Genomic DNA, 14,363 nt, shown 5'->3' with positions numbered 1-14,363 from the left:
CCCCACTGGTCACGGAACTGGGCCAAACCAGCCCGTAAACCGCTGACAGCAGATCGGGACTGTCTTATTTTGGGAGCTTCTGTACATTATAATTCCAAAGACATTCCTGGAGACACTTTTATCTCCAATATCTTGACTTGTCCTCATGCTAGATATATCAGGACACAAAATCATATAATCATAGAATGGCCCAACTTGGAAAAGACCCACAATTATTAAGGAGTTCAACTCCCAGAATTCAAGCCATACATCTGAGAATGTTGTTCAAATGCTTCTTGAACTCCTGCAGGCTTGGGTCTGTGACTACTGCCCTGGGAAGTCTGTGCCAGTGCTGCATCACCCTCTGGTGAAGAACTATTTCCTAATATCCAACCTGACCCTCCCCTGACAAAGCTCCATGCCATTCCCATGGGTCCTTTTCCTGGTCACTGGAGAAACATAACCTGCAAAAAAACCTACATCATTTTGGTGCATTGCAACACATTTCATTATTTTGAGTACTTTGAACTGAAAAGGAAATGAACAGTTATTAAATCTCATGCTCACACAATGCAGCCTGACCCTTGAGAAGGATAATGTAATTGTGACCAGTATGTACCTAATGAGGCCAGCAGCATGTGTGCAGCTCCCCCTCCACATCCATACACCTACAGAGGAATTCTCAAATACAGCTATTTCAGAAATGCTAGTAAACACAAGGAAGTTCAAGGAGAGATGTTGCTGTTGGACAGTGTTTTTTTATTAACGTTGAAACAAAAATTGCCCATTGCTTTCCCTCTTCAAAGTCAAGTAGATGAGCCTAAATGCCTATATGGAGACACAGAAATTGTATCTGAGGGACAGTAACTTAAAAGTTGCTTGAGGAACATGCAACTGGCATTTAAATTATAGAAAGTGTTGCATTTTTAGATGATAATGAACCAGTACTGCTGCTCTCTAAAAAGCAATTTAGAAAAAAATGTCATGACTGACTAAGCCGAAGACCCATAGATACTGTAGACTAGACGACTCTACTTCATTCTGGGAACAGCATTTGCCTTGTTGCCCACAGTTTCTTCATCTGCAGTAAGCATAAATTCACTACAAATCAAAATCCAGTATCTTTACACAATGAATTCAAGCCTCATAGTCTACTATTTCTGGAACAAGCAGAACAGACCCACAGGTTTTTATGCGTCTTTCCAAAAAGTTACAAAAAGAGGTTAATGGCTGAAAACCTTGAAGAGTCTGTGACATAATCACAGTCACACAGCTGTCCCTATGTGCTGGAGAATCACTCCCTGTACCTAGTACAAACAGCCATGGCCATAGTGCTGTTCACAGTCCTCCCACATCCTTATCTGATGAGTTTTGTCTGTGGGAGTTTTGTCATGTTCATTACAGTATAACAGACATTTGTGGAGAACTCAGTGTTGTAAGGAGCATCTGGACAGTTGTGGGCATTCTTGCTGCGTGCAGGCAAAGATGAGGGGAATGTTGCACTTCAAGTTATTGTCATTGCTGTTGATACTGTTGATTGCTTTTTAAATGGAAACACTATTATTAACAAAATATTTTCTCCACCCTTCTTTATTTCTTGAGACTCAAGAGAACTGGAAGAGAAATGGAGGAATTCTAGTGCTCACATGTTTTAAATGGCAAGGGAGATGAGGTTTTCAAATGACCTTTTTGTAACACATTTCCCTTACACTTCACTGCGGAGGCTACATTTCTTACCGAATGTGTCCATGTAGTCTGGATTATTAAGGAAATTTCTTCCCACTGTGGTTATTTTAAACTCTTTCCCTGAGTAACTTTTTTTTGCAAGTCTACACAGCAGTACTGGTAAATATTTTCCTCCAGTACTAAGATGTTTAAGAACAATTTCTTCCACCAACTTAATATTACATAAATGAGAGCCAGAAGTTTGAAATGAGAATAGTGCATGAAATGGATAAGTCAGTCTGGGGACAGTAGAGTATACCTTTCTATACAAGGGGCATCTGTAGTCCAAGTTACCTTGCCATCCATGTCCAAGGTAGAAAAATACTGCTTGTATCAGATCTCAAAAAGGCCAGTCCAATTGGAGAAAATACCAATGACTCTATATTGACAAAAAGACTTATCACAAATACCATCATTTATTTTTAATAAGCTGTGGACAATCATCCTTTAAAAAATATACACAATATACATAATATTTATTTTCTCAAGCCTGTGATTACTGTCTTTAAGATTCCCTTTTTGTCTGAGCTGATGAGGCAGATAAAAGCAAAGAGAGCATCTAATCATGTGTCATGTCCTTTTCTAACAAAATTAGCTCAGGCATTTCTCATTATTTTAGTGGTCTGTGCAGTTTATAGATGTCTCCAAGTTGAAATTGCAGGAAACATGCCCCATTACTGTTATACACATTTAACCCAGCAGATAGGTCATGCATCCAAAAAGGCATTCCACAATTCTACTTTTAAGTACAAAGTCTGCCACATTGTATCCAAAACCATCATTAGAACTTCCCCTCAGTCTTGCAGCTAAATGAATACCTGAAATATTTTGCTGATTAACTGTTCTTAGTCTACTAATTTCAATAACCACACAGTTCCCTACAGGTTCTGGCATTCTAATGCAGGATGGAAAATGATTGTGTGGCTGATAAAAATAGCAAGGCCTTTTTATAGCAAAATTAGAGGTGTATTAGAAGCATATTAGCAGCTTACCTGCATGTTTTTGTTTTGAAAGTCTGCCATTACCCCCTGATGAAAATAGGATATCAAAGTGTGATCTGGAACCAAAAGTACTTGAAATTGCCCACAGTCTCCTGGATTGCAATGGTTTAAAAGTACATCCTTTACTAAAGTCTCAAAGTCCATAGACCTGAAATTAATTTAACTCATCATCAATGTAATTTGTTATTCTGGCAGAATTTTATCAGAATAAGCAAAAAAAAGAGCAGCTTGGATTTTCTTTAATTGTCTTTACACTGAGATTTTAGTATGTGAGATAGCAGCGTGCAAGCCAGAAAAAAAAAGGCCAACACCTCCCTGTACAAACAAGGCTTCTGAAGTACTCTGATCAAGAGAATAAGCACTGTGCAACTAGTACTTCCAATTACATCTCTAAAAATCTTATTTTCTGCACTCCTCTCCCTCATCATAAACTTAGTAATAGCAATTTTGGCTACTAGTAACAGATCCTAAATATGTAATCTCATAGAGCTAATATCAGTGTAAAGCAGAAAAGAGAATCTCTGGCCTTTTGCTTCGCTCCAACTGCAGTGTTGCAAGAAGCAGTAATGCAGTTATTCCCAAGGATCACATTACCACACTTCCAGCTGTTTGTGAAAGCATTCTTTGTCTCCATTTGACATTCTCATGTTTAAATATCTGTGTTTATATATATATATGTGTGTATACATGCATGTTTATATAAAATCACTCACATAAATATAAATGTCAGAATTAGAAATAGCCTTTGTAATATTGCCAAGTTTTGCAGTTTGTAAAAAATCACAGCCATTTGGACAGCTAAGCATTAATCTCAAGTTCTCATTATTAACAGAAAAAATGTTGTGGCTTTTGCTACAGGGAACTCTCTTGGTTGTTTGGGGGATAATTAAATATGTGGAATAAGCAGACAGAAAAAACAGAGGCTTCTGGGTCCAAGCAGTGAAGGTGGAGTCTTTCATGTGGAAACCAAGCTGCCTCATGCCATGCGACCCATAAGACAGCCGAAGGCTGCCTCATTCTTAAGGGCTCACCTGTGATTGCAAATCAGAGCAAATATAGTTTGTAATCAAAAAAAAAAAAATACATGCACAGCTTCTCCCATCCTGGAGTGAAAGTTTTATTCAAGACTTTACAATCTTATTTGAAGCTGAACTCATCTCTCATTTGCAATAACGGTAATTGAGTAGAGGAAACATAGGCATTGATTTATTCTTAAGCCTCTTGCTAGGTTTTTTCTTTGACTAGTCAGCTGTCTAAGTGCTAATGACATAGATGGCACAAGAGTACTGCCAAGAATCTTCCAAATTTCTGACAAGCTGAAGGGGAACATGTTGTGTGGAGAGTGGGTCAGACTTAGAGAAATCTCCAATTAACATTTCTGATGTGTAACACATCTCTGTGTTAGATCTCTCAGGTTTTTAATTCAAATTTGCCATTTAAAACAAAAAAATGATATCTCTGGTTAATCAGACAAATAATAAATGGGATCATTTACACCTTGAATAATAAGGATTATGAAATGATAGAAATTAAACTCTAAGAACCAAAATCAACCCCTGGTTTTGACAAAGATGAAACATAATGCTTTCTTTCTGTATTAATAGGAAGAAGATAAAAACTTCTGTGCAATTAGTGTGAGAAAAAATTCTAGATTCTTACTGTGACATACAGCTAGCTCTGATTACAATTATGACTGTACCAGCTTTTTACTTTCACACGCAACTTTCCCAAATTCTCTCTTATTTTCCAACTGAAGTTTATTTTCAATAAAGTAACCACATAATTTAAGTCATACATTTTATGTATGTTCTTAAGCTTAAAAGCTGATGAAATTGAAATCTTCTTCTTCTACTCCTTCCTCTCTGCTAAAGGAACTATTAATTTACATTTATTAAAGTTTGATTATTTTTTTCCCTAACAGTGAGTGAAATTCAAGCATGAATCCAATATTCTGTTCACCTAAGTGACATAAATTTTATTGCATTTTTCTGAGGGTACCTATTTGTGAGGAGTTCCCTACACATCCACAATCAGTGCTGCAAGCTTCTGTTACATTTGCAATGAATTCACTGAAATACAAAATTTGATACACAAAGTGAGACTACTATCCACAATTGTTTTTTAGCAACCTGTCAAACTTCACTATTTCATCAAAAGGCTGTTCAGGAAGAATAAATCTGCACATAATATCCCTTGAAAATGTGCTCCACAGACATGCAAGAGATATTCTTACTAAGAGATAGAAATGGTGATTCTCTTACTCCACACAGATGAGGAAAGAAGAGTCATCTTGTCACCAACTACAACAAGAAGGAAGAACAAAGGATGTATCTTGAATAGCTCCAGTAGAAGATATGAAATAAGATATTGTGGAAATGTGAAGAAGCTAGCACTATGCACTTCTATACAAAATGAATGCATGCAGAAGGACCTAGGAGCAAATTGGTGAAGCTGAAGATTCAGAGAAGGATGGTGCACTTGTGATTTATGGATAGTGTAGGAAATGATGAGAATTGGCTCATATTTCACTATAAAATCTGGCTGCACTGAGCAAGGAGGATCTGGTTCAGATTTGGAAGAGAACTGGGCAATCTCTGCATTTCAAATGGCTGCACAGCAGCCACAGTTCATCTGAAGTGGACTGACTGGATTTAGACTGGATCTAGGCTGACCTGCTAAAGATTGACTATCATCAGTAGCCACAACAAGCATTTTCCAGACATTTCTGTGACTGGTCTGAGATCTAACCTGCGCAGCTGATATGCTGTCATCATCTAGTCCAACTACCTATCGCACTTAAATACACCTCCAGAGCTGGATACAGAGCTGTAGGCCCCTTAAAGGACTCAAGCCACAGAAAGCTAGAATAAGCTCTGCACATAAATTAGTGCAGAGATGGTTATGTGTCTGTACTCCCACAAACTACAGGGCACAAACTACAGAAAGAACTCTGTCTCACCCACCAAGGAATCCCACTGAAGCCAGACAAAGTAAGAAGGTGAAAAGCTTCTGGCAGGAGGGAGGGAGTCAGCTTTCAAACATCTTTTGTGAAGCCATCTGCTCTTTGCTGGTATCTATTAGAGCGTTTACTGACCTAAAAGGAAAGATATTCTTGCAAATAAATCAGCAGTGTTTAGGCTACTATACAATTGTGATGCAATTAATTAAGTATGCCTCGAGAAAAAAAATAGAAATGCATATTTGTATGTCTCACATACATTTACACAGAAAAACGAAATTCTAAATTCTCTCTCAAAACCAGCAAAAGCAAATTAAAAAAAAAAAAAAAATTCCAGTAGTTTTAAGTTCAATCCACTTGCTCCTTAATAACTTAATCCCCTGCAGCCAAGCAGGGGACTCAGAATGCCATTCTCAAGCTCTCAAATAAAAGCATAAATTTAACTTGGTAGTTAAGAGATTCTTAATACATTTTCTCTCTAGTTATTTGCTTCAGGAATTCAGAATCTTTAAGTTGCGTATTTTTCATCAGTAAAGCTTCTTTAAAAAAAAAAAAAAAAAAAAAAAAAAAAAAAAAAAAAAAAAAAAAAAGCACAGATTTTCAAACAATTATCATTCCAGCAGACCGGGCTTCAAAATCATCTCAGATATCACTAGATATAGATAAAGCCATCTTACATTATAATATTAAATAAACAAAATATTGTCGTGTTTTCTAGAGCAATCACTGGAATTGGATAGGAAGAAATCAGAATGTAAAGTCTACTATTAAAATGTTCTGGCAAAGGTGTTCCTATGGAGATTATTTCTATTGTGATATGAAGTCTTTGGCTTAAAGGAGAGGTGAAGACACTGAACCTTGTGGCCCACCTTAACTTATTCTCTTGCCTGTAACCTGGCTATGTTTAATCTCAGAGAGGCTATTCTGGCCTTTGGAGTAAATGAAGCAACCTTTGTGCTGTCAGACCCTAGCTTCATCTGTGCTTGTTTCTTCCAGACTCTACAGAAAGCTTGGAGTCTTGCCAGACCCAGTCCAGATTCTGAAAGGATGGGAAGAGTGGACAAGTGAGCAATGCTGGACTTCTGACCAGGGCATTTGCAAACTGGCAGGCTAAAATTAAAGCCAGGAAGGTATTTTAAACATTTTAGTTTTGTTTTGTTTTGTTTTGTTTTAAGTGTGGAAAGATAATAAATTTCACAAATTGATAAATAAATCATAAAATTAAGCTATTCTCCTTAAAATAATTTTCCCCTAAATCACTTCAGGAAGGAAAGTTTCATTAATTCTATCTACAATATATTTTTAACGATATTTATAAGGAATTTCAAAGTATGCATTTATTATTAACTGCTTTTATCATGGTAGAACCTGAAAGCCTCAGGATAAAGGCCATGTTTTTATGGAGGGCAGTAATAAACCAAGTCTTACAATTCAAGCATATATATATCTCCTTGGAATGTATTACAGTCAAAAGAACTGCCTACAGTAGTAAAGGGAGCTTCATTTGTATTTAGATTTCTTTTTCTTCTGCTGGTTGTTTAGAAATTGGTCACTTAGTATAGCAGATGTGTCCTCCACCACAACATATTTGTGTCATACATGCAGAAAAGGTTCTGACCAACTCCCTTGTTTAAGTCACTATAATTTAACATTCTGTTTCATTATTTTTTAGAGCAGACAGAACAATTAACTAAACTTGTCAGTTGTTCATCTGTGTTTTTCTCCACCTGCAATTTACACAAATAATCCGCTATGGGAAATTTTACTATTGTCTTAATAAATATATATATAAACTCCACATAAGCAAGCAGCTTCAATCTAGCAGAAATTATTCAGGAAACGTCACTTAGCTGGTTTATGCACCAGAATGTAAATGAGGCCTCTTTTTTTTCCCCTGGTTACCAGCAAAGATGAGGCATTCACTGCTTTCATTGCACTTCACTCCTTCTTCCTGTTGCCATGGAAACCAGGGTGCTAGTCAGGCTGCAGAAGGGGCTGCCATTGCAGGTGGTTTGCAGATACTGTATTAATAAATGAAGAACTAAATAAATAAGCAGAACCCACATTTTCCTCAGAATGGCAGCAGTAAAAAGCACATCGCTTTTTCACTTTTCATCTGTGTTGTTGGCCTGTGTAATTTGGCTACTGGGATGTCATAGAAAATGTTGACTGCTTTAGAAAATAAGCACGCGTGCATTCTAGTACCTGGCAAGACATTTGTGTATATTTATATCCTTCTCTATAGCAATCAACTAAAATGTTGAAACAACATAAACCAATTGAGCTGAAGAGAATGAATCCTAAAAAGAAAGGGACGAAAGGAGATAGAGTGTATTTGTGAACACACATGCACTGATGATTTATTCATGTGCATGCTCAGTTTATGTGCTAGGGCTTAATACCTATTTTGGGACCTATTTGCACAATGATCCTTTTGTTCTGAAGAGATTTAAATTAATATAATTTTGATCTAAGATATCTGAATTAACATAAAGGGGGGGGGGGGCGGGAAATACAGAGAAATATTTTAGCTTGATTTAAGTTTGTTTAGCTTGTTTTAGCTTGAGGAAAGCAGGGCTAGTGGAACACTGTATTAGTCCACTCAAGAATCCTCCACATGCTTAGAAAATTCTTTTCTAATTTCAGAAAAATCTTAAATATTGGTAGAAATCCCATGATTCATGTAAAATATTTTGTAAAAACTAAAGGCTGCCAGAGAGATCAATGCCTGCAAAAAGGAAATATAAGAACTCCTCACCTATTCAATTTCATGTGTTTTACTACTAACACACAGTGAAATAAAAATCAAGCACACAGAAAGGTCTTACTTCAATTCCATCAAAAATAACATTTTTCTAGAGAGAGGAAGTGAAGAAACTGCATGGCTTTTAGCATTGCATATGATGCATCTCAAGTCTTTCCAGTACGAAAAAAGCTCCACAGTTATTGCTCATTCAAGTGTGCATAACATCTTAATAAAATGTATCCACCTATTCTCTTTTTAACGGTCTTGATTCCATCATTTCTAAGAAAAATTAATGTTAGTGTTATTCATCTAAGGAAAGAATCATCTGTCTGAGCTCTTCCAGTAGACTATTTGTCCAAGTCATAGACATTCCAACAGATTTAAGATCAAAACACACACACACAAAAGCTGTGGACCTAGAGGGAAGCATACATGAGATTTGCTCACTGATGTCCACATGAATTTTGAATGTGCACAGAGGAAGAAGGAAGAGAGGGATGAGAGAAGTGGCACAAGTTTTGAGTATGCAAATTTTCAGAAAGAAAAATTTGCAGGAAAAGGGAAAACTGGAGGATCTCTGTCTCAGGAAGGAGGCTGGGGAACTCAGGATATTGTTGAAAATTAGAGATTTCATGGAACTCTATGCAGGGTTAAAGGATCCCTTCCTTTCTTTTCCTCTCTTTGATTATGCCCTAGATCCCTTCCTTTCTGCCTAAATCCTTTCTGCCAATCTCACTCATGAGCTGCCCTCTCCTGAATTATATGAACACAACCTTAATTCCTCCCCTCATCATACTGTGCTTTGCAAGAAGCTTTTATCCTCCATTACTTTGCTGCCATGAGTAACAGCCTATTTGGCTTATGATTTCGTAATTTTTGATACTTTTTATGTAATGATTTTAATGATAATTGTTAGCATGGCACAATGAATTTGAAAAACTTCAGTTATAACTCAGCATGACTATTTTCATGCCAATAACATATTTTCAAAGAAACACTTAGAAAGAGGAACACTAGTTTTGACTCATGATTTTTTGTTGTTGTTTTGTTGGTTGTTTTGGAGTTTTTTATAACTTATCAACAGAGCTCTAAAATAGCCTGATTAGCAAAAATAGAGCATACAGTAAAAGCAGTGGAAGCTGAAGATATCTCCTCTACTGTATAGTTTACTACATACTGCAAACTGTGCCAAACCATGGATTTTCTATCTTCTTATTCCAGGATTTATCCAAGACTCACTGCTTATAAAGGCATCCATGAACCACAGTGTAGATGGAGATAGGCCATTCATGACTACCACATACCTACAGAATTTGTTGACAAACAAGAAAAGAGACTCCATAGATAAATAGCCTTCTGCAGTTCCAGTCGTTAAAATAAACATTTTGTGCCAACAGTTGAAAAATGCAACCAAGAAAAAGCAATATATATGAGATAGTTAAATAGGTAATTTATGTTATTGAATTTCCAGAAGTAATACTGACATTCTAGTGAGGAAAAAAGAAGGGACTTTTTTTTAGTGGGCCAAATGGCAGAAATCAAAATGCTGACCTTGTATCACTTTTTCATGAGCCATTTTTTTAAAAGCTCTGATTTGGATTTGCCAGTGGAAGGCTTCTGGAAAAAGCAGAGACAGTTGATTCTGTTTTCTTTATTTCTTTCTCATTTCAATCTGGAATGTAGCTTGGTTGCTGAGATCACTGCACAACATGAATAGTACAGAAAAATCCTCATTTCTGTAAGATAAATGTGCTGTTTTCAGTTGAGCAGGCAAGAGCCTTCAAAATTTGTACAAGTAAATGGAAAAACACTTATGTTGATGGAGAAATTTAAACCACATCCTTTTGTACTCAAACCACCTACCCCCTAAGAGGAAAGAGTTGTCAGAGAAGTATTTCGATTCTGACCATGTCTGAAATTTCAAAGTAGGCTGTTTTTTTTCTCCTACTGTCTCTAGAACCTTGGAATTTTTGGAAGTAGAAGCTTGGAATCATTAAATTTACTTTTCTAGGCAGTAAATGAAGAAATCTCTTCTATAAAAAATAATTTAAGTACAAATTGGATTAAAATAATGTCACCCATAGAGAAACAACGAATCCCAGCGTCTAGTGAAAAACTGAGACAATGCTGAGCATCTCTGATATACATTCACCTCACGATCCACTACTTTTTTCTAATATCCATAAGAAGTTTAAGCACACGCAGACAGGTAATCCAAACTTTGATTTAATTTAGATTTGGATTCTGTTCAAGTCATCTGTACTTAATGTAAATTTTTAAGAGCCCAGAAACAAATATAGTTTAAAGCTGGCAACCTTCTTGTATGCAAAGCTCCCTCAAAATCAGTGTGAATGTGTCTCAATTAAGTTTCCAGGCTGGACCTCACTTGGAATTACAGATCATAAACATCTGCTGCATAATCTGTAATATTTGTCTGTAAAATTTTCTCAAAAGACAGTCTGATGTACAAAGTGCATGCCTTAATGAGAAAAGAGGCAAATTTGGTTTTGATTTGGTTTTATGATTGTAAGAACACTGATGTTGTAGCTTAAAATTGAAAAACAAGCTATTGAGTTATATGGCTTTATATAGTAGAATTTAACCTCTTACTGAGATGCAACAGAAAACATGAGAAGGCATTGGTAGTAGTTAGCACACTATTATATTTTCATAGCTTATTTTCTAAGCCTGATAGAACTCTGGAAAACAGATGGAAGGGATCGTAGTCCTGCAAGTTTCCAGGAAGCCCTGGTTATATAATGTATACCTTTCACCAAAAGGTCAACTGCTACTGAAGTCCAAAAAAGTACAGAAGAATCTTCTGAGAAGGTAAAGGCAGAGCAAATGCTCAAAGGTTGCTCATAAATGTAAACAACAGCTCAGAAGATATCAATAATTAAGATAATGGAGCAGCAGCTGCTGTAGGATTATAGGCTGCCTACTTTAACTGCCAACAAGTGTGGAAGTTTTAAAAAGCATCTCCAGCAGAAAATCTACTGTTTTAGAAATACTTATACTTGATTTAGCAAGTGGGAAACATAAAGAGGCCCACTAAGTACAAGTGGTTCAGGAGGAGCAGCCAAGAGTTCTGGACTTCTCAACTGGATTTCAATGTTCAGAGGAGGTGTCCTGTGGCTTGATTTCTCTTCACAGCTCATGTTTTGAAATGGTTGGACTTATATCCTTGTCAGAGCCATTCACTGTGCATTTCCAAAGGCAGCTTGGAGAACAGTGAGGTAATTCCATGCTCCCTTCTTACAGTCACTGGAAGAAAGAGAATTCTCCACAGGAAGATCCAGATTCCACTGAATCCACTCAGAATCAAACACTGGAGAAGAGTTGCTCTTCTCAGGGGAGACAACAGGGACATTTATCTCATTAGTAGGCTATAGTGTGTTTCCACATTTCTGTTCTGGCTTTGTAAATAAAAAAAGATGGGATAGACTCATTTCTGTACTAAGGATACTATCAGAGGTTTATTTCAGGGAGAAACTTAATCCCATCATTTGTATTTATTCTAACTATGGATTATTTTTTGTTTGTTTTCTTTACCATGCTATTTAATTAGATCTATTCTTACTAAACTCACCTGGGGACTTTTCCCTTCCAAAAGAAAGACAATGAGTGATCTTCTTGAGAAAAACTCAAGTGACTTAGCAGTTAAAATTCCCCTAACAGGGTGACTTCTGAAATTAGAAATAAAGAATTCTTATTCAGTAGTTAACAAGAATGTCAAATACAGCCTCTGCATTCAATAGACAGAATGATGTCTGTTACCACATTGCTGAACCTACTCCTAGGCTAGTAATACGTTGAGGAGTAATTGATCTGGATATTTTAATAACAGATCTTATGTAGTTATTGAAGGTTAATTTTGGTTTCCATGAAGAGGCAGAAGACTGTGACCCAGCAAAACTGGAATACAGTAATCCTATTTCTTGCACTTGCCACCTAATTTTAAGCTAGTCATGTATTATACTTTTTGCAGCCTAACTACATTATTCCACTTACATTTGATGCTTTTTAATGTAAGCAAGAAGTTACTTCAGTATTCCCTGGATATGCAGCAGCAACATTCCTCATTGAGTGGTGAGCACAAATGTCTGCTCAGATGCAATAGATGGCACAAGGCCCATTCCAAGGATCATGAATACCATAGAGAGTGTCTGCACTTCTTTCCATAGACTTTAGATATCATCCATAATGAGAGTATACATTTAGAAATACCTTTCCATGGATGTCTAGGAGTCATGTGAAATACAATGTGAATGGAAAGCACAATAAGTCTCTGAAAGAAAGCTTGATGAAGAACTTGACTGTGTATCTGGATCAGATATACTGAATGAGAAGCTGAAATAGTAATTCAGCATTCTTGTGTTTTGGGGGAAGTAACAGGATTCAATATAATTTTCCTTCTATGAGCTCAAGTACTAATGCCTTTTACAATCTGTCCGCATAAAATGAATCTAGAAGTTGGAGAAAACCCTCAGAAAGGAAGACTATTCACTGGAGCACATATAGAAGCAACAGATTTCTGTGGGCTTTTCCACTTTGTCCCAGTAATATGCCTTTTGATTATTAGCAAATGGACAACCACAGCTTCACTCATCATGACTTTCACTTACATATCACTTCCACTGGTTTGGCAACAACTTAGATTCATTCATTCCTGGATTTCAAACTTTTTTCTCCACTAAAGCAGTACTTATTTTGCTTTTACATCTACAAGAAGGAAAAAAAAAAAAAAAAAGAAATGAATAACACATGAGCTCCAGTGTCATATGTAAAAATGTTAAAAACCAGCTTTGTCAGAGAAAAACAACATGAAAAAACACATCATAAACAAATGCAATCAAAGAAGATGGACACAAAAGCATACTGGTGGTGGAACCTCTAAAACTATTCATAAATTATGGTCACAACAAAACCTCTCAACCATCCTAACAGCTTGCACTTTGACAGAGTTATATGCAAGGTGAATCTAGTCTCCTCAAATGTGAAACAGCATACGCTGCAGAAAAAAAAGGTTGCTTTCTCCTGTAGTGGCCACAGGGGACAGGTATGCTGCAGGATGTTAGAGAAGTCTGTGCATTGAACCACACTTGCTGAGATGGGTCTTTTGCTTGGTTCAAAGTAATTACATGCTTCTACAGCCATAAGTGCTTCAAAAGAAAGAGCCAAAAGGGCTTCAGCAGCCTGCTCTGCCACGTCCAACAGAACTCAGAACTTTGTAGATGTTTGCTTCAGGTAGTCAGAAGACCACAGAGAATCTACACATTTTGCCAAAGCAATTATGTTGGTACCTGCATTTTTAAGTGAAACATGAGCAGCTTTGCAACCTCTAAGCAACAGTGATTATGTTTTATGTTGCATTGTAAATAGCTTTTTGAAATCTAGTGAACTGTCTCTCAGTTTCGAGAGAAAACCTAACAATGCACAAATAAAAACAAGAAAAAAAAAATTTCTTGCAAATTCTTCACATAACATCAACTGATTGTTGCACACAGCAAGGCAGGGAAGATAAGGAAAATCTGCAGCCGCAATTGCCATTTCCTACGTGCTACTTGAGTGAATTCTGAATGGTTCAAGGATTTTTTCACCTACAATTAATGGCAAAAGATTGCACTTCTTATTTTAACATTTAAACTTAAGATATTTGTCAATTATCTAGATTCCCAACGACATTTCTGATACAGGACTCTACTAGTTCCAGGTGATTTACAATTCCATTTGTTTACAATGCTGCATCCAAAAAAAATGAATAGTAACAGCATTCTTCTGTAAAACAAGCTGTAAATTTTCATTCCTCCAAAACTACTTATATCAAATAGATTTCTATATAAAATACTTATTCTTTAATGTGACATTATTACTGTTATTAATATCTTGCATCTGTTGATCACAGAAACACGGATGAAAAATATATTATTTTGTTCAATTTAATCTGCATTCT

The sequence above is a fragment of the Centrocercus urophasianus genome, unplaced genomic scaffold, assembly GCF_019232065.1.
Source record: "Centrocercus urophasianus isolate 14NV4802_14NV808 unplaced genomic scaffold, USGS_Curo_1.0 seq_10, whole genome shotgun sequence".
NCBI classification, from domain to species: domain Eukaryota; kingdom Metazoa; phylum Chordata; class Aves; order Galliformes; family Phasianidae; genus Centrocercus; species Centrocercus urophasianus.
The sequence above is the reverse complement of the archived record's forward strand: the minus strand, read 5'-3'. Positions refer to the sequence as shown.